This window comes from Thunnus maccoyii, chromosome 23, assembly GCF_910596095.1.
Source record: "Thunnus maccoyii chromosome 23, fThuMac1.1, whole genome shotgun sequence".
NCBI lineage: Eukaryota > Metazoa > Chordata > Actinopteri > Scombriformes > Scombridae > Thunnus > Thunnus maccoyii.
The window spans coordinates 4097370-4121158 of record NC_056555.1 but is presented as its reverse complement, the minus strand read 5'-3'; the positions used below and the strand labels follow the sequence as shown (position 1 = coordinate 4121158).

At 41.5% G+C, this 23789-nt stretch overlaps 1 long non-coding RNA gene across 2 annotated transcripts; it reads right to left on the bottom strand.

The window, feature by feature from the left end:
* Window positions 1-1579: 1579 nt before the first annotated feature.
* Window positions 1580-22734, bottom strand: LOC121890923. 2 transcript variants are annotated; one of them, XR_006093974.1, is made up of 3 exons: window positions 22674-22734; window positions 15864-15968; window positions 1580-2998 (listed from the first exon to the last, which is right to left on the bottom strand). It is a non-coding gene; the product is annotated as an uncharacterized LOC121890923 (long non-coding RNA). The 2 variants fall into 2 exon arrangements; XR_006093973.1 differs by lacking the exon at window positions 22674-22734 and adding an exon at window positions 19512-19746.
* Between the last annotated feature and the right edge of the window lie 1055 nt (window positions 22735-23789).

The following is a 23789-nucleotide window of genomic DNA, read 5'->3' as shown; positions in this document are numbered from 1 at the left end:
ATGCACCTGACTGTACCTGTCTAGCAGGTATAGCTATGTGACACAACACATGTGACACGTGTACATGCGACAGTGACACACCTTTTCCTTATTTCCTTATATGAACACATCCATTTCTGCTATGTACAGTGAAATGACCATTTTAAATTCGCTCTGAATGCGAATCGACTGTTTGTCAAGTTATTGTTGCTATGCCTGTCAAGCTGTTCTCACAAAGCACATGCAGTTTACAGCATGGCCAATTTACCATACAAAATGAATAGTAATTTTATGAAACAATTGGCCTTGATTTCACACACAAGTAGGCAAAAGAAGCTCATTTCTAGTCAGCTGAAATGACAACTGTTGCTGTCAGATTTTATTAACTGTAGCTAGCAGGCTGATTGAGCTAATTGTAGCTCCAAGAGTTGGTTGACAATGCTTCTCAGGCTGAATTTTTAATGTTTCCAGCTGACTCATATTAAAACGAGAAAAAAAAGTGAACTTGATGACTACATACATGATAGCTACATGCATGATATCATGCTAAAAGACTGAGGCTAAAGCTAACAGATCCCAAACAAAAGGTCAACACCAGTCTGTTTTTCCACATAGAGGATGCGGAAAGTAAAAAGCAGTGATTGATCTTGATCTTGTATTGCGGTGTAGAGCTAGTTAGTCTTAGTATTACAACTATGATGAAGAATTTAGGATCATATTGTTATTTCATTTTAACATAACCCTGTTTGGCTGCTTGAAGCATATTTTTAAAACATATATTTTCTCTTATAAGTGGATATGTTTTTCATATACGTGGATGTGCTAGATGTGAACTGGGCTTTTTTCTTAAATGTCACCTGTAACCCCACAAATGAATGAAGTATGTTAATAATATGCTAACTGACACAAAGCAAACCTGGAAGCTGGAAACTTTTTTGGCTCATGTGCCACACACACTCATCTGTTTGAATAGGCGCCATCTTTGAGTCCGGTATCCAGTTCTTATAATTAATCCATGGGCTAAACCCTCCAAAGTCCTAGAATCCCATGCCTGCCATGCCTAGTTACAGTTGTTAACCTATGATTGGACAATGCCTGTTTGGAGAAGGGGTTTAGTTTAGTGAACAGTCGATTGCTAAACCAACGAAAATAAGTGAGATTACTTCGCTTGTCATAGCAAATTTTCAGTGATATCTTTGATGAGTCAGATTTGTCCAGTAGAATCAAGAAAGCATTGTGATTTTGATCTGAAGGTGAATATGTGCCACCCAAATTGTCCCCAGTTGCTTAAAGAAAAAAAATATTAAGTGGCTATTTGGATCTGCTGTCTTCACACCTCTGTGACATATGAGGAGAGCAGCACATCCAGCTGGAGGAATGTACAAACAGTGACAGTGAGTGTGTGGTATCTCGTGTCACAGCACAAAGACCTCTGTACACCACCGGTTGTGGGAACCGGTGCCCAGCACTTATGTAACCAGTCAGGTTGTCATGACAACAAGGCTACAGTAAATACCACATTGTCCTAGTGGCCCACACAGGTGTTTGAAAGATGGGTGTCAGATGACCTGTTACAACGTTGGTGTCAGAGGTTGGAAAATCTTTTATTTGGGGCTTCTACTGTGGGTTTAGGAGGGTGGGGGCAGCAGAGGGGAGAAGGAGGAGGAGAACATTTAATTAATCATGTGATACAGCCTCACAATGAGACGCCCTTAAATTCATGACACAATATTTTGCCATGCTGTCACATGTGGTTTAAGTAGACAGACTCCTTTAATTCTGCTTATGGACACAAGAGGGCAGCATAACATCTGATGAAATAGTTACTATGGTGATATGACTCTCCCTTGATTCTCTCATAGGAACATGTCATCTCTCTTCGCCCTCAGTTTAGAAAGGTTAACGGGTAGGGTCACTTGGCAGATATTCAGTATCAACTCAGAGCCAGTTAGCAGGAAATAAATGATACAACACAACAGGAAGAGGAGTGAATCTAAAGTTAAGATGGACAAATGACGGGAACACATGAGTTGAAATAACACATAGGTGATACTAATAAAAGGCTTGCTGGATTGACAACAGATTGACATCTTAGTCTTTTATGGTGCAACAACACCTGCTTTGAATATTTGATACGAGCAAAGAAGAAGAAAAAGAGCAACTAGAGGCATAAGAGAAGCTTTTAAACATGATGCTTAAGGCGGTGGCATGCAGCATGCATGATGGAGGATGCCTGGACACGGAACAGCAAATAGTTTGCAAAAGGTAGAGTGTTAAAAACAAGCAGCTTACTAGGATACTAAGCACTACATTGGAATGTAGGCAATCACAATAATCATTTTCTAACTTGCTTTCCTCATAGTCGGATATTTTCTGTTACATTCTCCATTTTTCTCTACATTAAGTTTCACTTCCCATCAATGTCAGAGTCCCATTGGACCTATGTTGTGGAGGTCAATGTATTTGAGGTCAAAGAGAGGGCGTGATGTCACACTGTTAAGTGCTGCTCTGGTGCGTAAGGAAAAATAAACCCTGGCAATGCCATGGTGGCTGAGGTAGACATTTTCCCCTCTCCAGAGTCTGCACGCAACTGGCTAGAAAAAGTGACCTCAATTTGCTCAATTTTTTTTTTTTTTTTTTTTTTTTAAAAAGGTCAGACTTGAGCTAAAAGTAAATGCACACAGTAGGCTTACGCAAACCCAGAACCAGCACTCTGCAGTATGAATGCAGGAGCGAGCGAAGGACACACACACACACACACACACACACATACACAGACACACATCCCTCTCTTTCTCTCCCTGGGGAGAAAGGCTTCCTTGTGGAGGTGAGGCGAGGGCTTGTTGTCGGCTCTCACCCCAGCTTCCTGTTCTATTCTCTCCCAGGAAGTGACACACAGAGACAGACACACACACACACCGCTGTCATGAATGGCAGGCCCTGGCTCCCACGGGTGACGGTGATGTCATCCCCCCCTCCGGTCGATTCGTTCGTACGTACATCCATGTTGCCTCACTGCCTGGAAGGAGAGGGATAAAAATGACGTTAAATAATGTCGATTGCAAGTTTATATAAGATTTATTTTTTTGTCCCTTGGTTCCTGTTTTGCTGAGTCATGGTGCAATACTCCACTGTGCTGATAATTGGCCGTCTTTCATAACAAGTCCATTTTTTGGGTCAAAGATTTGTCTTTTGTGAATCATCATGTGAAACTACAGATTTCAATGCACTGTGCAACCTGAGGGAAGGGATGGATAAGTGAGCTGATGGATGGATGGAGAGGTGAGTGTAGGAGGGACAGGAACATTAATCGAAGAGATGCGCAGGATGTCCACGTCATTTAGCAAGAAGTATTATTCACACTTCTGCACCACTGTCTGAACCACCTGCCACAAGCTGCATCATCACACACCTTTAGGTGTTAAATGGAGAGCGAGGAATCTGCATGCGAGAGAGCGTGTGTGGGTGAGTCGCTAATAAAAAATGGATGTTTTGTTGTGTCCAAGCACAAAGAGTTTCACTGAAAAGCAAAGATGTGGGGATGCACACAACTCTGTATTGCCTGAATCACATAAACTTTGCTTCATGTAGATGTCATATTTATAAGATAAACATGACATCTGAGCATTCAAAGCAGTTATAAACGTCCTTGTCCTTTTAAGAGTATTATCAAAAAGGTCTAAATACACTAATTCAACTTGTTCTCTTATTTCAAACTCCTGTATCAGTAACATTATAAAAAGATCAGTTTTGCGCTTGCAATATTTGTCGCATTACAACATTATGTTGCTATTATGTTGTCCATATTGTTGTTTAGCATTTAGCTGTCGTTGTTAGCATTGCTGCCTTTAAAGCAGCACTAATCAATAGTTTTATATTCAAAATAAGTCAGATGACTATATGTAATGTGAAAGGTGTCATACATAGTATCAAACCCACAAAAATGTATCACCAGATTCTGCGGTTCCCTTCATCTCTGTGGAGCGTTTTAGCATCTTTCAGCTCATTGTTTTGGTTTTATGGCTCAGTGCTCTCATCAGCTTTGTTTCGAGCTGCAGCAGGCAGCTGTTTTCATCGCCAAAACTCTGGTTAACACATTGTACACAACCTGCCCAGCACCAAACTACAGACAAAGTTAGCACCTAGCTGGTCAAAGTGAACATTAATCTGCTAAAGAGACAGATATTTGTGAAGTTGTGAAGATTAAAACAGAGCTAAAAGGAGAGTGAATATTGGATTTCTCCAAACTCCAAATGAATACTAATGTTACTAATGTGTCTGCTCGATAAGTATACAAGCAGCAATTTCCTAACATAGTCATATCAATTTAATAAGGTAATAATTTGGCAATGTCATGTTTAGACATTGTTCTGCTGCCCCCAGGTGGCCAAAAAATCTATTAAGACCGCTTTAAATTTTGTGGAAAGAAAACTGCTCTAAATGGAACAACAGGTATAGGTATATAACTATGGTATGGGATTTCTTTTAAGGCGTCAAGCTTATGGTGCTTACCAAAGGAAAAATATTAGAATATTAGAAAATTCTACCAGGCATGATCATACACTATGACATACAACAAAAACACAGTTAGCATAAGATTCTCTTTTTTTCTTTCTCTCTCATTTTTTCATTGTTACAGATCACTACACAAGACATCTGACACCACAAACAACAGTCTGATTACCTTTTGTCTCATGGAAATCCACCTGGGGAGGTTTTTGGAGTAAGTTAAGAATGATAATTTTATTTTGGGGGGGGGGGGGGGGGGGGGGGGGGGATTATAGAGACAGTGGGACCTGTAATCACATGTCACCATTTTGGGCGAAAGTGAAATGAGAGAAATATGTAACTAGTCCTCATGCACTAGAGGTCTAGTTCGGCCACAAATGTCTTTAGCAGCTATATTTTCTATATATATATATATAGGTTACTTAACATCTATTTCCCAAAGGAGGTATGTATTGCAGCGCAGTGTAATGAAACCCTTCACTTGTTCCTGTAAGAGGATAGAAAGACTTGGTTGCATCTGCAGTATTAAAAACCATTAATCACCCTGTGCTTTGTGACTCCTCTAAATTCTCCCAGTGGACTGCTCTTCCAGCAGGCAGCCTGTCAGACAGATCCGGCACCTCAGGGCCACTGACCTGATACTGATCCTCCCTTCCCGTCAAGAAATCTCCCTCTCTGTGAGGCATCTTATTGTTCACATATATCTGTTCCAGTAAAATTGGAGCAGCTTGACACAGACGCGGGAAAGAGAGGATGCTTGATAAACGTGTGTTTTTACAGACGGTGAATCACAGAGCAGTCACTGCTTAACTGTTATTCTTGTTGAAACCAATCATGCAATCTGCCAGCAAGTCCTTAAAGAACAGTAATATACTGCAGTCAACAATGATCATTTTTACACTTCCTGGGAATGGGGAGTGAAAGTTGGCACAAACCCAACCATTCATCATCGGGAAACCAGCCAAAGCACACAGGTGTTTGAAACGGACGTGTGAATGTGTGCCTCTGGCCATGTAAGCATGTGCGTGTGTGATTAAACTTTACAAACTCAAATTGTTATCCTATTTCAAATTCCTGTATCAGTAACATTGTAGCTGGGTTGGACAAAGTAACGCCAACAATTTATGAAAGGCCTTTGTGGAAATAGATCGCCACAATATAGCTGCCAGTGGTGTTATTTGCATTCAACCCAATATAATATAACCCAATTTTGCCTCACATTTCTTATCACATTTGACTTTAGTGCCGCTATTAGGCCAATTTCATACAGCTGGTATGGTTATATTGAAATGGGATGCATCATCCTTGTAAGTCCTATCAAAATCAAACCAGAGCTATCCATGGCATCATGTCTGGTTTTAAAGTTTTGACCCCTTGTTTCAATGGCCTCCTCAATCTAGTCCAAATTATAGCATTGAAACCTAGTAGCATAATGCATCATTCCTCCAAAGACTAAAACACTGCAAACCCTTTCAGGAGATGAACTGACTTGTCTCTGGATACAATTTGTCTTGCGTTTGGCTAAGGGGCCTTTTATTACTGTTCACCAACGTCTGGATTTATGGATAAACGTCTCTGAGACAGACCACCGCTGTTTCTCTCATCAATGACATTACCATAAAGCGGCTCATGCTGTAGTAGTGTGTATAGCCTCAGGGCCCTGTGTGTGTTAATGTGCGTCAGTGGTGTGGTTCAGGCGGAGGTCGTGCAGAGTGAAAGCCCACAGGGAGGCGGGCATGAGCCCCAGAGTACAGAGTTATGCTAATTGAAGCGTGGCTGATGGTGGCAGCGGAGAGCATCGTTCTCAGATAAGAAACATAACGGTTCTTTAAGTCAGTGCCACACACACACACTCAATACAGCTGACACACAGCTGACAAAGATACTGCACAGACACTTAAGCAGAATAGTGTATTTTACAGTGTACGGTCTTTGTCTACTCTACATTTCATGTCATAAGCAGATTTTTTCCTAACTCATATTTCATGGTTTCAAACCTACAGTAGCTTATAATTAACTGCTGCCATGGAAAACAAAGACGCCCGCTTCTTTCTGTGGATGTCAGCTGATTGACAGGAAGTAGAGTCTAAAGTAAGCACTGACATGAAAACACAGAGGAGCATGGATGAAACGCCACCTTTGACTAAGTTGAATGAAGGCTTCTGGTTTACTGTGCTAGATTGTCTCTCCATGTGGAAGCTGTTTTTAATTGTGTGAACAAAGACTCACTAATGGCCTTAACTTTCAATGTCCACTGGATGCAGCTATCACATTCTGGCTTGTGTACTCCATTTATCTTGTGAGGATCACATATGTATCTGATATCAAAGAAGCAAAGTTAGCAACAAGAAGCAAAAGAGACTGATTGAAATCGGACACATTCTAGCCAGATGTTGAAAAGGGCTAAATGCTTCCATCTCTTCAAGCTGCAATATTTACAACTACCAAGTATGACAAGTCAGTAACTGATGTATGTGGATTTTATCTGAGACTTATAATATGACAAATAATGAGTCCATAACTCTACTAAGGTCGAATTTTGCCATTCTTGGAGCCTTGTTGGTAGTGGGGCTAAAAATCTAAAGTTTGTCCTCAGGGTGGCGCCAGAAGAAACGCCATTGAGTCATTAAAATCCAAAGGATTCATCCCTTTTAGAGCATTAATGTGCTCATAAAACGTCATGGCCAGCAGCCAATTAGATTATGTAATTTCTTGTGTGCAAGTTGAAATTTCAGACTGATGCAACCTAGAGTAAAGGTCTGGGGAACTGTTAGAATACATGCTCTGGGGACCATGCATATCAACAGCAAAATTCATGGAGATCCAGCCATTAAATTTCAAATATATGTTATGTTTTCATGGACCAAAGTGTTGGTCGAGAGGAGTCTTTGAGCTGATGTTGGTATGGCATGTAACATCAAGAAGTCACCCATGTCAAAAGGATTCATCCTCTAGGGACAACGAATATCTAAACCAAAGTTGATGGCAATCTGGACTTAAGTGTTGAATGAATCATCCAGTTGATTGAAAACAAAAACATGAACATCAGCAAAAATGCTTCTCCTGAATGAGGGAAGAAAGAACTGATTTCTCTTTCATAGTGTGCAGACACCTGCAGCAAGAAAGGATGAAAGACAGGCGACCTACATGATTGGCACAAATTAAAAGAGTCGAGACAAACACTGATATTATCCTTTGAATAAGCGCTGCAGTGCCCACAGGCCATGAATATTCCTCTGAAGCAGAACGCCCTCATCATAGATTCGCCTCAAGAGTTCCTGCGTTTGTCGAACACAAACAAGGCTGACATATTTCTCCTCACCCTATTTACCACCCAGAAAAGAGCGAAGACAAAATAAAACCTCTCCTTCTTGAGAATTTCAAACATCTGGCTTTGTTTGGGCTCAGTTCCGGGAATGGATCACAACTCCAGTCCACTCCCAGCGCTGCGGCGGGCGGCCGGTCTGGCCAAGAGGCCTTCCTCCCTGGACACAGATAAACAATCTTAACAGGCCAATTTGAAGCAGGGGTAAAAATAGCCGCATGCTGCTGCTCGTGGATCTAAAGTTAACTGGAAAACAGGCCTTAAGGAGAGTGAGTCGGGGTGGGGGGGGGGGTGGGAAAGCTTTTCACCTCCTTCTCAATGGGGCACATGCTGCCAGGAAGAGAGAGAGAGAGAGGGGGGGGGGGAAACAGGTCGTGACATAATCTTGACTCATCACCCACTTACAGTAAAGAGAGATATTTTCTTTGCCAATAAACGCACCTACTCATCCCCTCAACCTCTTAGCAGCATGCTCACACACACACACACACACACACACACACATCCTCTTGCGACATTACAGAGGCTCATATTCATTTCCTGGAGAGTTACCCTGACCCTTACCCTTACCTTAACCTTAACCTTAACCTTAACCTAACCCTAACCTTAACCACTGACCAACTGGGGACACAGCTTTTGTCCCCAGTTGGACAAGCCATCCCCAATTAACTGGTCCTGAGTCTGAAATTTGTCCCCAAAAGTAGCCTATGACAGACCACACACACACACATACACATACTTAAAACACCCCTGAGACCTTTCTGGATTACACTGCAGTTGTTTTTGAGTGTGACACACTTCTCCTAAAGCCTATAAAACAGTGAGTCGGAAAACACACTCTCTCTCTCTCTCTCTCGCTTTCTCTCTCTCTGTCACCTACACACACACACACACACACACACACACACACACACACACACACTTAAATTACAAAGAGCAACCTTTACTGGCGACGTGGTGCCAAAAGCACCTCATCATGTAACTCAAACACTCTAGCCTTGCTGCCGGGCAGACACACAGCAGCCATGTGATGAATGCATTTTGGCTACACACACACACACACACACACACACACACACACATACACACACACACACACACACAGTTAGTCAGCTAAAGCACTAACCACAGGCCAACTTGTAAATCTTCAACTTCCTCTCTGTTTCTGTCTTGGCTCCGTGCCACGCCAGCTTCCCAAAACGAGCAGCATGTTACAGTAAGAGCCGATGCATTCCTGGAATCTCCTGTCTATCCAACACACCGCCACTATGATTCAGCAAAATCTTTTCATCTGAAGCCAAATATCTGGCAATTCCAAATAGCGCTGCTGATATCTGATTGTGCTGTGGGCGAGTGGGTGTTTTGTTTGAATGTGTGGATGAGTTGACTGTGAGTGAGGGATGTACGTCAAGGTCTGCTGGCAAGAGTGTAAACAGTCTGCGTGCACATGAAGAGTTCTCTTTCACAAGTTATTGGCAACAGTTCAATATCTCGATATCTCTTGGAGAATCTCATCTGTGAGTGTGTTATCATTTGTATTCACCAAAGAGCAAAAGCTGGTGTGGAGGAAAGTTTGACATTGGTGTTCATATTATTTAAGCTCAAGTTGTAGAGTTTTTGGTAAGCTGTCACTGGAAAGTATGATGGATTGGTGCAAATGAAGAACCAGCTGAATATGAGCATCAGTCCAAACTGCAGACTGGGGAGTAATTTTCTGTGGTTTGCTTTGGATCATGTTCTGATGTGACTCACAGCATCAGATTTTGACTGCCTAAAACAACTAAACTGAAGGGATAAAAGCTCCACATTTCAAATAAAAATACTCCCAGCATGCATAAAGGAAACCAACATAAATTAAGTACATAGCACGTTGACCACTGGAACCTTCATTTTGGCACATTTCAACATCTGTATTGACTGGTGCAGTGCCCATTCAAAATGTGTCTGTTTCAGACAGAGTGATTGCTTATCATTTCTCAAGAACCACATATATATGTTTCAATTGACAAATGCATTTAACAAATGAAATGGTTTGAATCCAGACAGAAACTTCACCAGTGAGACTAAACTGAACTGTAGAAGCAGTTTACGGCCTTCTAATGGTTGATTTTGCTACCAATCAAACGTGTCTGCGCTCCTATTGGTTCTTCTTACTGCCTCCGCCTCTGTTTTTTTTCTCCTGGGGGAGGTTGTTCTTCACTCTCGGGCAGTTTAACTGAGCGGGCCACGTGCCTTTTTCCCACTCAGCAAGTAAGAGCCCAGAAGTCCCGCTCTGAGCTGAACGGCTCAACGTTTGCTTGTTTATTCAAAGTGTATTAATGTTAAACGTGTCCAAATTGCACCCACAGTAAATCACCTGTTGAGTGTTTAATGGTTTTTTATTTGTGCCTTAGAGCGTAACTGCCGTGAAACAGTCAGAAAATAATGTATTTCTGTCATTCATTGGCTTTCTCTCTCAGAGAAAATTTTCCAGCCTGTCTCTCTGTCGCTCACCCGTGCTCTCAGCTCTCTCCCCCTCTCTCTCTCTCTTAACTTAACTTTTAACGTTATCAAAGGAAGTCAGATGTCGTCCCCTTGTATCTCTCGTGGCAGGGTTGTACAGCTCTGATCATGAAGTGCAGACAGCCCAGAAGCCCCGCCCCGCTGCTGCAGAGCGGAGCGGCTCACTATTCGCTTGTGTATTCCAAGTTTATTAATATTAAATGTGTCACGTGTCCAAATTGCACCAAATTTTCAAAATGCACTCCCTTGTATCCCCCACGATACACCCACCCACAGTGTGAAGTAGATGGGACAGACAGAGACTCCTTGCTTTATATAGAGATGCTTCCTTTAAAGGAGAATTATGGTGTGAGAGTGATTTCATTCAACTTTTATTCCTTTAGTTTGCTGCTTTTAAGGGTTGAGAACAATAGTAAATACACTGCAGGGATGTCTTGTCTTAATTGGTCAATGTCATAGTTATGGCCATCATTTCGCCAAGTTACTGTAATTCAGATTTGGAAATGCGGTGACATTGTTATTTTTGAGGTGGAAATGTAATTTAGTGCCTCTGAAATGTTGGTAATCCTCATTGCACAGGAAAAGAGGAAAATTTGGTGTGTAGACAACTACAGTAAGTAAAGTAGGTCAAAGTTAAACCAAGATTTTCAGTCACTAAACTGTGATGGATGTTTACAGCAGACAGTTATTAATAATTTTACTATTCATCTTCATTTTATCTAACAAATATATTTGGCTAATCTGAGGTTTGTTCTTATCCCCTTCAAACTTCTTTTTAGCAATATTCACAGATCTCAGCAGCTTTGGTAGAATCATTAATAAAACTATGACTCAGGTTGAATGAAACCCAAAACCTCCCTTTGAGAATGGAAGAACAGCTGAATGAGCATTCAAACTGCTGGGAAGTTCCTTGGTTTAGTTATACCATCAGTCTTAGCTGCCTGCTCAAAACATGCACAGAGTGAACAGTAGCATGTTGATTGTTACCATTGTCTACCTTACAGGAATAGTTCAATGTAACCAGTATGTGTTAACACGAAGTACAGTGTGAGAAATGAATAATTAAGGTAACTGCAAGGATTGGACCAGATGCAGAAGAATGTAGGGACAGTGGGAGCCAAGAGGATGGCTGACCACAGTGAAATAGAAACACATGACACTGCTGTAGATTTGACTGCATGCTTTGAACAGTAAACCAGATAATAAACAGGTGTGAGCCAAGGTAAGTTCAAGTTACGATGTAGATCCAGCCACAGATTCAATGAGAAAATAACAAGCTAAAAAACCAAAATGTGTGCATATAGAAAAACAACAAAACAACACGTTCAGTCCACTGGATGGTTCATTCAACACTTAAGTCCAAATTGCCACCGCCTTTAGATATTCATTGACGGCGTTCTCTTTTTTTAATCCACACTGTGATTTTGGATTGTTAATATTATTGTTATATTGTTAGTATGAATTAACACATGAAAACACAACATAACTTAAAGTGAGGAGCTCCATTGTTTAGCTAAGTTTCTTACCACTTCAGTAACAACGCTTTGCTCTCAGCAAGGATTCAGCTAGGACTGCCACTTTGCCCTTTCACCTTCACTAGCATGACCAGTCAGTGGACAGTCAGGAAGTGGGCTCAATCACCTTATTGGGTAAAGTGAAAGCAAACTTGAATTTATTGGCTATCTGCCAAGCTTATCAACAAAACATTTTCTTTTTACCCATTAAACTATTTCAAACACATAATATTTAATTTGAGTTTTATTATTTCAAGTGGAATTGTATGAGTTAACTACTCTGGGCTACATGCACATTTTGGGAACTGTGCTTATTCACTTTCCATTGAAGGTTAATACCACTTTCATGTCTGTATGTTAAAAATGAAGCTTTCTACCAGCAGCCAGTTAGCTTAGCTTAGCATAAAGACTGGCTCTGTCCAAAGGTAACACAATCTGGCAACCAACCCCTCTAAAGCTCACTAATTAACACTAATTAAAATCTGTTTGAGAAAAAGTGCAGCACATAACCAACCACTGGTTTTCATATGGATTTTGTACAGGGAAAAATAAATGAATGCTGTAATTTGTCCAGTATTTTAAATATTTTATACACATTTCATTAGTATCTTTTGAAATCTCAACTAAAAATTCCGTGGGTTTGAACAATACACAACTTTTTTACAGATGAACAGAAGAAAGAACAGTTAAAGAAGATGGTATTGATTTTATGCCACTGATCATTGCGTCATGTGTCACTTTTTCCAAATGGTCTTCTCTTGGAATCAAACTCTTCTCTCCTCACTTTCAGACACACAAATGATTTATCTGTCTTTCTCCCCCTCTGGCTTCTTTACCTCTTCATACCCAGAGGTGAACCAGAGGAAAAATCTGATCAAATACAACAACATCCAGTGCAGCACAGAGCCCTGCAGCATGAATACATACTGGAAGCTTCACACATCTCTTCTTTAAGTGTCAGTTTCCATTAAAGCTAAGCAGCGTTTGTTCAGTAACCCATGAATCCCATTGCCAGCTCTCTCTGCTTTCTAACAATCGATAACCGAGAAGGAGCGGAACATTCCCGAGCCATTCCTCTCTGAGAGAAAATCGATAATGACAGGATGTCCTGTGTGTCTATGTTGAAATCTGTCAATCCCATCCAGACAGGTTGCGATACCAGATCACTGAAAAGAGATGATGCCGATCAAGCCACAGAGACAAGTGAAGAGTTCTGTTTCAAAGCCCACCACAGCTTAAATAAAACACTACACTCTGGGTTAGAGATCATTTGTTAGATATTCATTAAGAATTAACAAACAGCCATTTAAATTTTGGAAGAACCTGAGATGTCTAGTTTCAAAATCAACCTCTGCTTTGAAACCAAATCCATACAGAACCTGTCAGATACTAAACCTGACCAGAGAAAGTAAAAAGACACGCAAACTCAATGCCAATTTGAGCAGCAATCCATCAGTCAACATTTGAGGTCATGCATGGACACATTAGTGAGTGCACAACTCTTTTTAAGAGCATACAAGGACAGTCATAACAGTGTGAAATTGTCATAGATGTTTTAAAGGCCTGCAAGAGGAGTTGTGTTAATAGATTTTAGAAAGTAGTACACCTATTTTCCTCACTGTGTTCAGCGTTGCACACTATCAGTTTCAACGGCCTGGATATGTATTTGACTTGAAAACGAAGCTTTATCATGTAACACCCTGACTTTTAAAGGTGCTTTCACACCTAACCTCTTTGGGTCAGGTAACATGAACTCTGGTGTGTTTGTCTGTCTAGGCTGGTGAAATAAAAAGCTGTCAGTGGAACTCTGGAACAACTTTTTTTGTGTGAAAGCAGAGCACACCAACTACAGGACTGTGTGATAGTACGTATGAAATTTTAGCATGAATTCAAAAGAAAAGTGATGTTCGGCGACCTTCTGCACCATCTATAAATTTACCACTCCGATAACTTGTGTGCAAGTATGTCAGTATGTGATTGGGGGGAATTTCCCTGAGGTCTGCTGTCTATATTAGCAGTTCTTCATGAAAAGGTGTGTAAAAATGTAGCAACCACACATATTATGGTATATGGCCTAAATAAACATATAGGTTTCATTAGTGTGCAGCATGACCTGCTGTCTGTTGAGAATTTCATTTGACCCCTGAGGGTCCATGCAGCACTGATGATGCAGGATGAGATCACCGAAACTGTTCATATAACTAAGGAAACAATGTATGATTCTTTTCCTCATTACAGGTGTGAAAGCAACCTGAGATACATCAAGCTAGCTGTGGTCGGTTGACTTTTTGAGGTCTTCTACAGACTAAAATGTTGAATGTACCTGAACTGAAAAGGTATCTTCTTCTAAAACCAATGTGCCAAAATCAAAGAGTTTAAGCCAACACACACATACAAACAAACATACACTTATTCTGATACTTGGGTTATTAATCCTGACAGTTTGGAACTATTTACAGCTAATAACAAAACTCAAGAAAAAGAGAGACTACAATTATACTGAGAACACATTTGTGGGCCAGCGGTAGACTGAACAACTTACAACAGCAGAACAACAACAGAACCCACACACACACTCATATCATGCACTGGGCAGTTACTTTCTCATAACATGCCTTCACACTGCACTGTATGGTATTTATGGAAGTAGCAGCCTGCACTGGTGTCAAACGTCACGACTGTGTGTCTAATTTAAGACATGAGGATGTGTATGTATAACAAAGGGCCTCTTCTTGTTGCACAGAAAGAGGAACTATGGATTTACTAAGTCACATCATGTCATCAACCCCCCCCCTCCATCTCTGCTGGGGTTTGGAGACAACAATGGCAACATGGCTGTGATGATGGAGTGAGAGCCACTGAGGGAAGCCATGAACAGCTGGCCCAGTTTCAGACAGCATGGCCATACTCTTTCATTCAACTGAATAATTGAGAAATCAAAACAAAGGAAGCAGAAGTATTTTTGCTAAATCACGAGGAGTCTAATTGAACACTGCTTTTACACTGTTACATCCATGAAATCTATAAATTAACTTCAATATTCCTCAAAGTGCTACAATAAGATACGTGAGCTCCATTTCGTAATAGCTCATTATCATTATTGTCGCTTTTCTTTTTCGACTTTTCCTTGTTGTTCAGGATCATACAGGAAATCCTCAACTGCATTCAGACTGAAAACAGCCCAGTGTAAAACAAAACATGGGGCTGCGTTGGTGTGGGGGCGTGTTGTTTAAAGTGCTGGTGAGACAATGAAATGAAACAATCCAGCAAGTCCGGTTGGAGTAGCAGATTATTGCGTTTAAAGACCGATCAGTAAAACACTGCACAGCAGTTTGTAATATTCACAGACTGGATTTTACGACTCCAGAAAGTTATCACTACTGCAAACTTGTTTTCTAGTGTGCACATGTGGAAAGCATCTGTGTCCGCAGACCCCCGATTGAAGTTTGTATGGAACCGCGTGGGAACCATGAATTGGCCTAAAGCTTCAGCAGTCTGAGTTGGCCAAATTTAGGGGGTATCTTCATCTTGGAAGTCACATGCAGGTTCATTGTCAGTGTGTCCCGGCAACAAACCTGCATGCTGGGACGTATCCCTCCGTTGCAGCTCAAGACTTTAACCATGAAAAAAAACTTTGGAAGATACCGACTTGGTTTGGCCAACGTACACAGCTGAAGCCACATATTAGCTTCAGCTGAACTTGTACAGAATTGAGACTGTGGAATTGGTCCACTTTTTCTTGCAATGGATTTGCTCCAGTTAGGAATCACTTCTCTTCTCCAGTATGGAGAGGAGGAGTGAGTGTCCAATAACTTGGCATGTCAATATATGAATAAAGACAGACTTGAAAAAATATGAACCTATTTTTTAACTGATATTGTTCAATCTCAAATTAGCTCTAGTGATGTTAGCAAAAGACAGCTAGTGCACGCCACAAAAGTGAACCAGAGGGACAATTTCCTAACCATAATTCTCTATCGAATGCATATTAATAATGTATTATGTATATGTATATACAGTATAATATGACTTACTGTGGTCAGCTTCAAGTTCTTGTGAGTTTATCAGTCAGTATGGTCTGACATATTTCCTGCTTTAGTTACACATCATAGGATCCCTCTTTGGGTCTTCTCTTTGTTCTGCATGGGTGGAGAAAAAAAAGACATAAAATATCCCGGTTAGATGGCTCCACTTCATGGTTCATCAGTCATGAGTAAAGATATTATGTTGGTGACAAACCCTAATTTATTTCACACCAAAAAACTGCTCTCATTCAGGGTGAGAGGTGTTAACTTCCTTTCACAAATAGATCCCGCCTTGTTCAACTCACGCAGAATTTAGTAAGACTGAAAGCCAATTAAAGAGACAGAGTAGGATTGATCTCTTATTCAGAAAGTATTGATCGTTTGTAAAATGCTGCTGTTGTTAGCCTGCTAGCCATGCTTGCTCCAAAAACTATGCCTGCAACACTACCCACAATCATTTCCTGACTGATAAATTTCTGGTCTGACTTTGGTTTACCCCATCTGATTTCAGGGACAGCACTTGCCAATCCTGGCCACCTCTTAGTCACGCCGCTGCTGGACTGGCCTCTAAACAAGCTAAACTGAACTTTTAAAAACCTGGGCAAGCATCAGCACTGACCGTTCCTTGTACAGCATTTTGAGCAGAACCACCACTTCAGCCACACACACACACACACAAACACACACACACACACACACACATCAAACAGCAGGATGAGATCACAGCTCATGCTACTCAGTGGCGTTTGTGCTCCTGCTGAGAACTGCAGAGTCAGATCCTCTCTCACAGTACGTTAACGCCCGCCACCACACATAAACACACCCGCTGTGACACGGGCTCTCCGCCGCTACTTCCAATTCAAACAAAGTGCTTGCCGTGGCTGCTGCCAGCTCCAACCCCGGCAGGATATGATGTAAGGCAGGCTCACATCACAACCCTGGCTCCAGTCAGAGGGCGCTCCTTAATGGTCAGATGTCACATTTTGCTAGGGTTGGTGGATACATGGTTTTGGCGCTCATCTCTTGCCTTGGACAGGCTGAGCAGGTACAGGGAAAGGAATTAGGGTTGGGCAATTAGTTGAATGCATCAGAGATCAGCAAAGAGCTGAAACAGTTGTGGGTGGAGAGTCCATCACTGATTGTTTGAAAATTGATGTTTGTTTCAGTCTTGTTTGAATCTAGTCATCTAACACCCAAGAAATGAAGTCTCTGCCTGGAAATGACCACCTAAGTTGCCTGACTTATCATATCTGCTGGCTTTGATACTAACATTTGTATCAAAATCTTAAAAAGAGTGATACATGTACTCTGCGTTGCAAAGAGACTGGTGGAAAAACAACAACCTGTAGAGAGACATAAATAACCTCTAACTCTAAATGACACTTATATTATCCTTTGAATCATCTAAATGTCTGGGAAACAGAATACAGCCAAGAGCAAGGTTGTGAAATGTTAAAGAACACGTTGGGACAAAAATTACACTCAACTTGATTTAAAATGTATTCAGAGCCAGCAGAAGGTAGCCTAAACCATTTTCCAGGGCTTGTCTCAGTGTTGTCTGGTTTAGTCTCAGTCGCAGAGCTTTACATTATGCAAGTTTAAAAGCAAAAACTTGCTTGTCTGTGTAAAAATTCAATCCGCCATGGATATGATGATTGTTGGTTAACAAGAGAAAGACCTTCGCCTAATTCTGGAAGGTAAACCACTTTGGGCCACACAGTGAATAAGACACACAGATAGACTCAGGGACTGAGTAAGAATTTGTGAGGAAAAAGACGATGAGTAAGAGACAAGTCAGGAAATGACTAAGTTTACACAGAGTCTTATAATGAAACTATATTCCAAACAAGACAGTATTTTGACTATGCTGTTTCTTTCACTGGATATTGAACTATCCTTTCATCATGCTACAGAACCAAGTAGCATCTATCATAGCTGAAAAGTACTCGTGATGGCTACTATGGGCCAATTTTTTAAACTAAATCACTGTATCGAAGCGACAGGGAAACTCCCTTCTTTTCTCTAGTTATATAAAGTCAAGAAATGTTTTTAAGAAATGAGAGAATGTCTCAATAGCTAATTCGACCCTTTGTGTGTCTTGCTGGCAGGGTACTACAATTATAGCACCATTAAGAGCATGTTAAAGCTTAATTGGGGCATGTTTCCTTGATTGACAGGTTTGTCGGCCTATAACATTCCACTTAGCCTGCATGCTCCTGCACAAGTTATGATAAAATCCATGCAACTGACCCCAAATCAGCTCAGTATCTATCTACCAACTTCCCATAGGATGTAAAAGCAGTCCAGTCCAATCTGTAGTGATGCTTTGATCAATTGGTCCACCACTTTGGTCCAGACTGAAATATCTTAATAATTTTTGGATGGATTGCCATGAAATTTTACGTAGACACTCATGGTCTCCAGAGGATGAATCCTAATGACTTGGTGATCCCTTCACTTTTTATCTAGCACCACCAGCAGGTTGACATCTGTGGATTTGAGTGAAATATCTTCACAACTATTGGATGGATTGTCATGACATTTGGTACAAACATTCACGGTCCCCTCAGGATGAATTGTAATAATAATCATCAGGTCAAAATCAATTTGTCCGATACTTTGGTTTATGACCATATACCTTTAAAAAATTCCTATGAGCATCAGCTGTACTTTGGCGACCACTAGTGGTAGAATCATAAAACACAGCAAAGCACACAAGCTATCAAAAGACTACACATGGTGGCTTTAAATTACTTTTAAAAGCCTGGGAAAAACTGTAAGGAACTGTTAAACATGCACAGTAAATATTTTTTAGAAAGACTGTGTAGGTATTTAATTACTGTAATGTAGTTTTGAGGTTAGTTATCATTAGGTAGCCTCACAGTAATCTGATGATCAAAACTGATGTTAGAGAAAAGCCAGAGACCAGTTTTATGCCCTGTCATTATAATAATAGCTGTATCATAAACAGCCAAACAGCAGAAAAACAAGATTATATAAAAGGTTGTCCTCTAAAGTGTTAACCAATCTGACAACTCTGTTCATGCACGTGTCATCAGGTAGGTGGATTGCTGTATGAAGTCGGTTAATATCAGTTCATGTTAACACAGCGTGATTCTTGCTGTGTTAACCTGCCTGCCCGCCTGCTGCCCTCCAGCTTCCTAGTGGAAAAAAATACACTGGGAGATGTTTCACTCCCTACCGGCATTTGGCATCTCGTCAATACTCCCAGACTTTCACCTCTCCACCACCCACAACCTCCGCCTGTCTGACAACTCTCTCTCTGTCTGTGTGTGTGTGTGTATATATATGTGTGTGTGTGTGCTGTCTACCTGCCGTTTGTTCAATGACAACAGATCATTATTAAGACAGGGTAACTGTTGATGGCAGGAGGGGTGGATCAGTGGATCCTGTTACCTTCCACTGACGTGAGTTTATGTGGGAAAGCAAACAGGCAGGTAAACAAACCCAGGCGGGTACTGCGCAGGGGCGGTCGCGAGCTCTCTCACACACACACACACACCCACCCACCCACACACACACCCACTTCCATATGCACTCCTGTAAACAAGCCAATAGCTAAACATTACCGGCATCAGATCTGTATTACATAAAGACATAAAAAAAAGACATATCGCAGCAGTCCGTTTTACTCACCGTCTCCTGTGGCATGGTGTGTGTAGGTGAGTGTGTGCTCACCTCTGTCTGCTTGCCTACTGTCTCCTTGCCTACCGTCTCCTCCCAGTTTTCCCTCATGACTAACGTTTACGAGTTAAGCCTTCCTTTTCCCCAGAATCAGCCACAATCACATCGGTTCCATCACAAGGCAGTAGTTAGTTATTTACCACACCTCTGTTTTCATTTTGCCCCGTCTTACAACATCCCCTAACTGAGCAGCTGCTTCAGCGGTAGTTCCTCGCTCTCGCTATGTCCTGACAGTGACAGAGTTACACACGCCTCTCTTACCCTCTCTCCTTCTGTGTGTATGTGTGTGTGTGTGTCCTGTCCTACAAAACAAAGTGGGTGTGTCTCTGAAACAAGCCAAAAAACGTGCATAAAGGGGAGGAAGCACAAACGCACATGCGAGCGGACTATGGATCAGCTCTGTTCCATGTGTGTGCATAGGTGTGACTGTATATGTGTGTGTGTGTGTGTGTGTGTGTGTGTGTGTGGCATCCTGGCAGAGTGTGTGTGTGTTTTTGTCAAAGCTCCACTTTCCCTCTCCCTCTTTCTCTTTGTGTGTCAGCATTTCCTTGACTCCAGGATGCACACATACACACACACACACATGCACAAACACACACATGCACACACACCACACACTTTGCGCCCAAAGGCAACTGTGTGTTCAAATGTGTGTGTGTGTGTGTGTGTGTGTGTGTGTGTGTGATGCCAAGTGCTCCATTTTCCCAGGCAGCTGGACAGGATCCCAGCAACCCCGGAAGGATGACAGGGAATACCAGGAAAAAGTGGAAAACCGGCAAATTTCACACTTGAACATACAATTTGACTGTACACAGAGTTGAACCGACAACCCTGGCAGTGTTAGTGCCTTGCTCTGACCGTTGACTTACACACAGCAGGACCAAAGAAAAAGCATCTCCGCTCTGCAAATAAGTCCCAGTTCCTCCCAGCTCTAAATTGCGCTCCGTTAGCCTCCAACATATGAACTGAATGGTAAACAGCAGGAGAATGAGAGCAGCCGAGGAACTCTATAAAAAGAGCCCCCGTCTCCATGGCGATGCTAGAGGCAGAGAGTGGTTCTGTCCGAGTGGCCGCGCTCACCGCAGCAAGGCTCCCCCTCCCTCCCCTCTGTCCACACAAAGCATTGTGGGAAAGCGGACGCAGCTCCATGTGGGATATCAAACCACATCCATGAATCAGACTTCTTGACAGATGAGACTGTCACAACAAAAACATGAACTCTTAGCCTTGACCCCACCCTCATAGAGGTCAGAGATCTAGGACAGTATACTGGACCTGTTCACATCGACAATGTCTTCCTTGTCACTCTGCAAATTCATTATCATGTCCATTTTTATCGCACATTTGTCGTCCTACTGCCTAGTTTTCAGCCTCTTGGCCTCGTCTGATGATCAATTGTTAATTTAAAGGCAACAGAAGCCAACGATTTTTTAAGGACATTAAAATTAGAAAAACTTTTAAACTAAAACTTTTTCCCATTGTGAGGGAAAAAGATGAAAACAGTTAGCTTGGCTCTGTCTTAAATTCAAAAATATGTCTTCCAGCATCTCTAAAGCTCATTAATCATTGTGTTACATCGTTTCTTTAATCCACACAAAAACTGAAACAAAAAAGTGAGTTATTGTTTTAGCAGGAAGTTACATGCTGTATGGGTTTGTGACTTCCTGGAGTCTTGATGTGTTAATTTTCAAACTTTCGAGGTGCTTGCAGGCAGACTTTTTATCTTTAGACATTGCCAAAGTAACAGTTTCCTCCTGCTAAGTTAAGCTAACCACCTGCTTTCTCTAGCTTTATATTTAGCATACAGACATGAAAGCAGTATGAATCTTTTCAAGAAAACCTTTGTCCACCTGTCACAGGATGGATGTGAAAGTGCTGCATAGCTACCAGTGTAAAGCATGTTTCTTGAGGAATGCAATCACTTACACATTACGTGTTACTAACTTAACAGCAACAGCAAAAGTATTTGGTTGCATTACTCTTAACAAGTTAACTTTCATTACTCAGCTACGTTAAAGGTGCCTCTAAACAACTTCGAAGCCTTCACAGCCCCATATTCCATCTCCCAAAAATAAAAAGAGACGTGGTTTAACAAGCAGCCAGCCTACAGTTCGGAGGTATCTACCGACCATCAACAGCTAACGTAACGTTAACTTCAGTGACTGCATGAAGTCCCGTCCTCTCAGTGATGTTGCTTTGTTCTCACAGCCTCCAACTAAACCAACTGATTCCTGACTGTTGCCTTACTAGTGGCTAGCGTTAGCAAGCCAGCTAGGAACACAACATGTAAATATGACAACTTCAGAGTAACATTTCTCCTTATTTGGCAGCTAACAACGTCCCCACCTCCAGCCTCCGCACCAAGCTAAGATGTACTGGACCAAACTACCAGTAAGACGGCAAACAAGTCGACCCCTAAACTGTCCAAAAATGGAGTGTTACTGGGATTTGTAACTAATATAATTACTGAATTTCAAATTGTAATCCCTTACACTACTTGTTACTGAAAAAAGTCATGTGTTACTGCCTAAAAATGGTAGCTAGTATAAACCTAGCCATCATTATTTTTCAAAATTTTCTAGAAACTCATGACTGAAAGCCACTGGGATTCATCATAGTGCTACAGCTGATATCTCCAAACCTTGGCAAATCTCAGTGAAATTAAATCAGACTCCAAGTTTCACTGTGTTTTAGGTGAACTGTTCCTTTAACCAATCACGGTGCTCCATCTCCAGCATATAGCAGTGGTATCTGGGTCACAGCAACAAACATAAATACAGCTGCTCAGAGAACAGGAGAGCAAGAGAACAGGAGCTGTGTCTCCAATTAGAGAGCATGATCCATGGCCACACACACACATACACACTCATAAAGGTCTGACCCTGCTGTGTGTGTGTGTGTGTGTGTGTGTGTGTGTGTCTGCACACGTGTGACCCAAGCAATGAGCAGGTTTCTCGCTAATGAGGCCGAACTCTCGTTTACCCCCCGCAGAGATTCACCTCCTGACGGAATGAGGCCTCTGTTTACACACCTACACACAACACACCTACACAAACACACACACAGGTGAGCTACAACAAAACAGAGCAATAAGAACAACAATGCAGCCCCTACCTGTCAGCCCACTGGATTAAGATGTACAGTTGAACTGTGTGTGTGTGTATTTGTGTGTGAGGTGATAAAGCTTTTATGAATGTGATATTGATGCAGTGCAGGGTAAAGGTACAGCAGTGCCACGCCCAGCCCTCCCAGCCATTCACAAGCACTGGTCAGATTCCAGGAACACCAGCAAAACGTGGGGCAGCAAAATGCTGAGTCAACATTGAGTGTGTGTGTATGTGTATCTGACTGAAAGGCAGTGTGAGAAGGCAGGTAAGAATGTTTCAGCGTGGAGAAAATGTGTGTGAGAAGGAAAGTAGGTGAGTGTGAGGGAGAGAGCAGAGATTACAGGTCTGGTCTCACCAGCATTTAAAACAGCAAAAATTTGCAGAGAAAACTGTGGTGTACTTGACACGTAAATTAGCGGTATTTACCTGTTAGCAAAACTGAAAAAAACTGTCAAAAATCTTGACAGTGCTGAGCTTTGAGAGAAGAGAGAGGCCAAAATGGAGTAAGTTATCTTAACTTATTAGCTGTGTTGCATCTAGTGGTAGCTCTCTGTCAGAGTATAAACTGCTCCATAAAAGAGGAATTCTTTGCAGACAGTCGACTGCGTAAAAACATGTCAGTCAGTAAGCAACCAAGCTAGCTTGCTAAGTGACAGCTAGGTAACTTGCAGAGGTATTGAGTTATTTCAGGCGCTCCTGGTTCCAGAAATAATGACAAAATGGAAAAAACATACATGATTACCCTGAAACAAAGATGAAGATGTCCTTGCTGAATTAACAATCCAAAGTTAATTCAACAAATACTGTGACGTGTTTTTACTGCTAACGGCGAGCTGAAGCTACATATTACACTGTTGAGAAAACTGACAATACAATCTGCAGCTTAAATTCATTTACTTTTGGACGTACATTTTGTATGAATTCAGCAAATATTTTATTCACAACAGAAACAACAAAATTTTAATTTGCTATAGATTGGATTTGCGCCTCTGAGGGGCCGGGGTAATTTTGTTTCTATATGATCTCTACATTTTGGCACTTTCTAATAAGGCACACTTTATAAAGGATTTATAAGTCACAAAAAATAGCTTTATCAATGGTTAACAAATCATCTACTGATGAT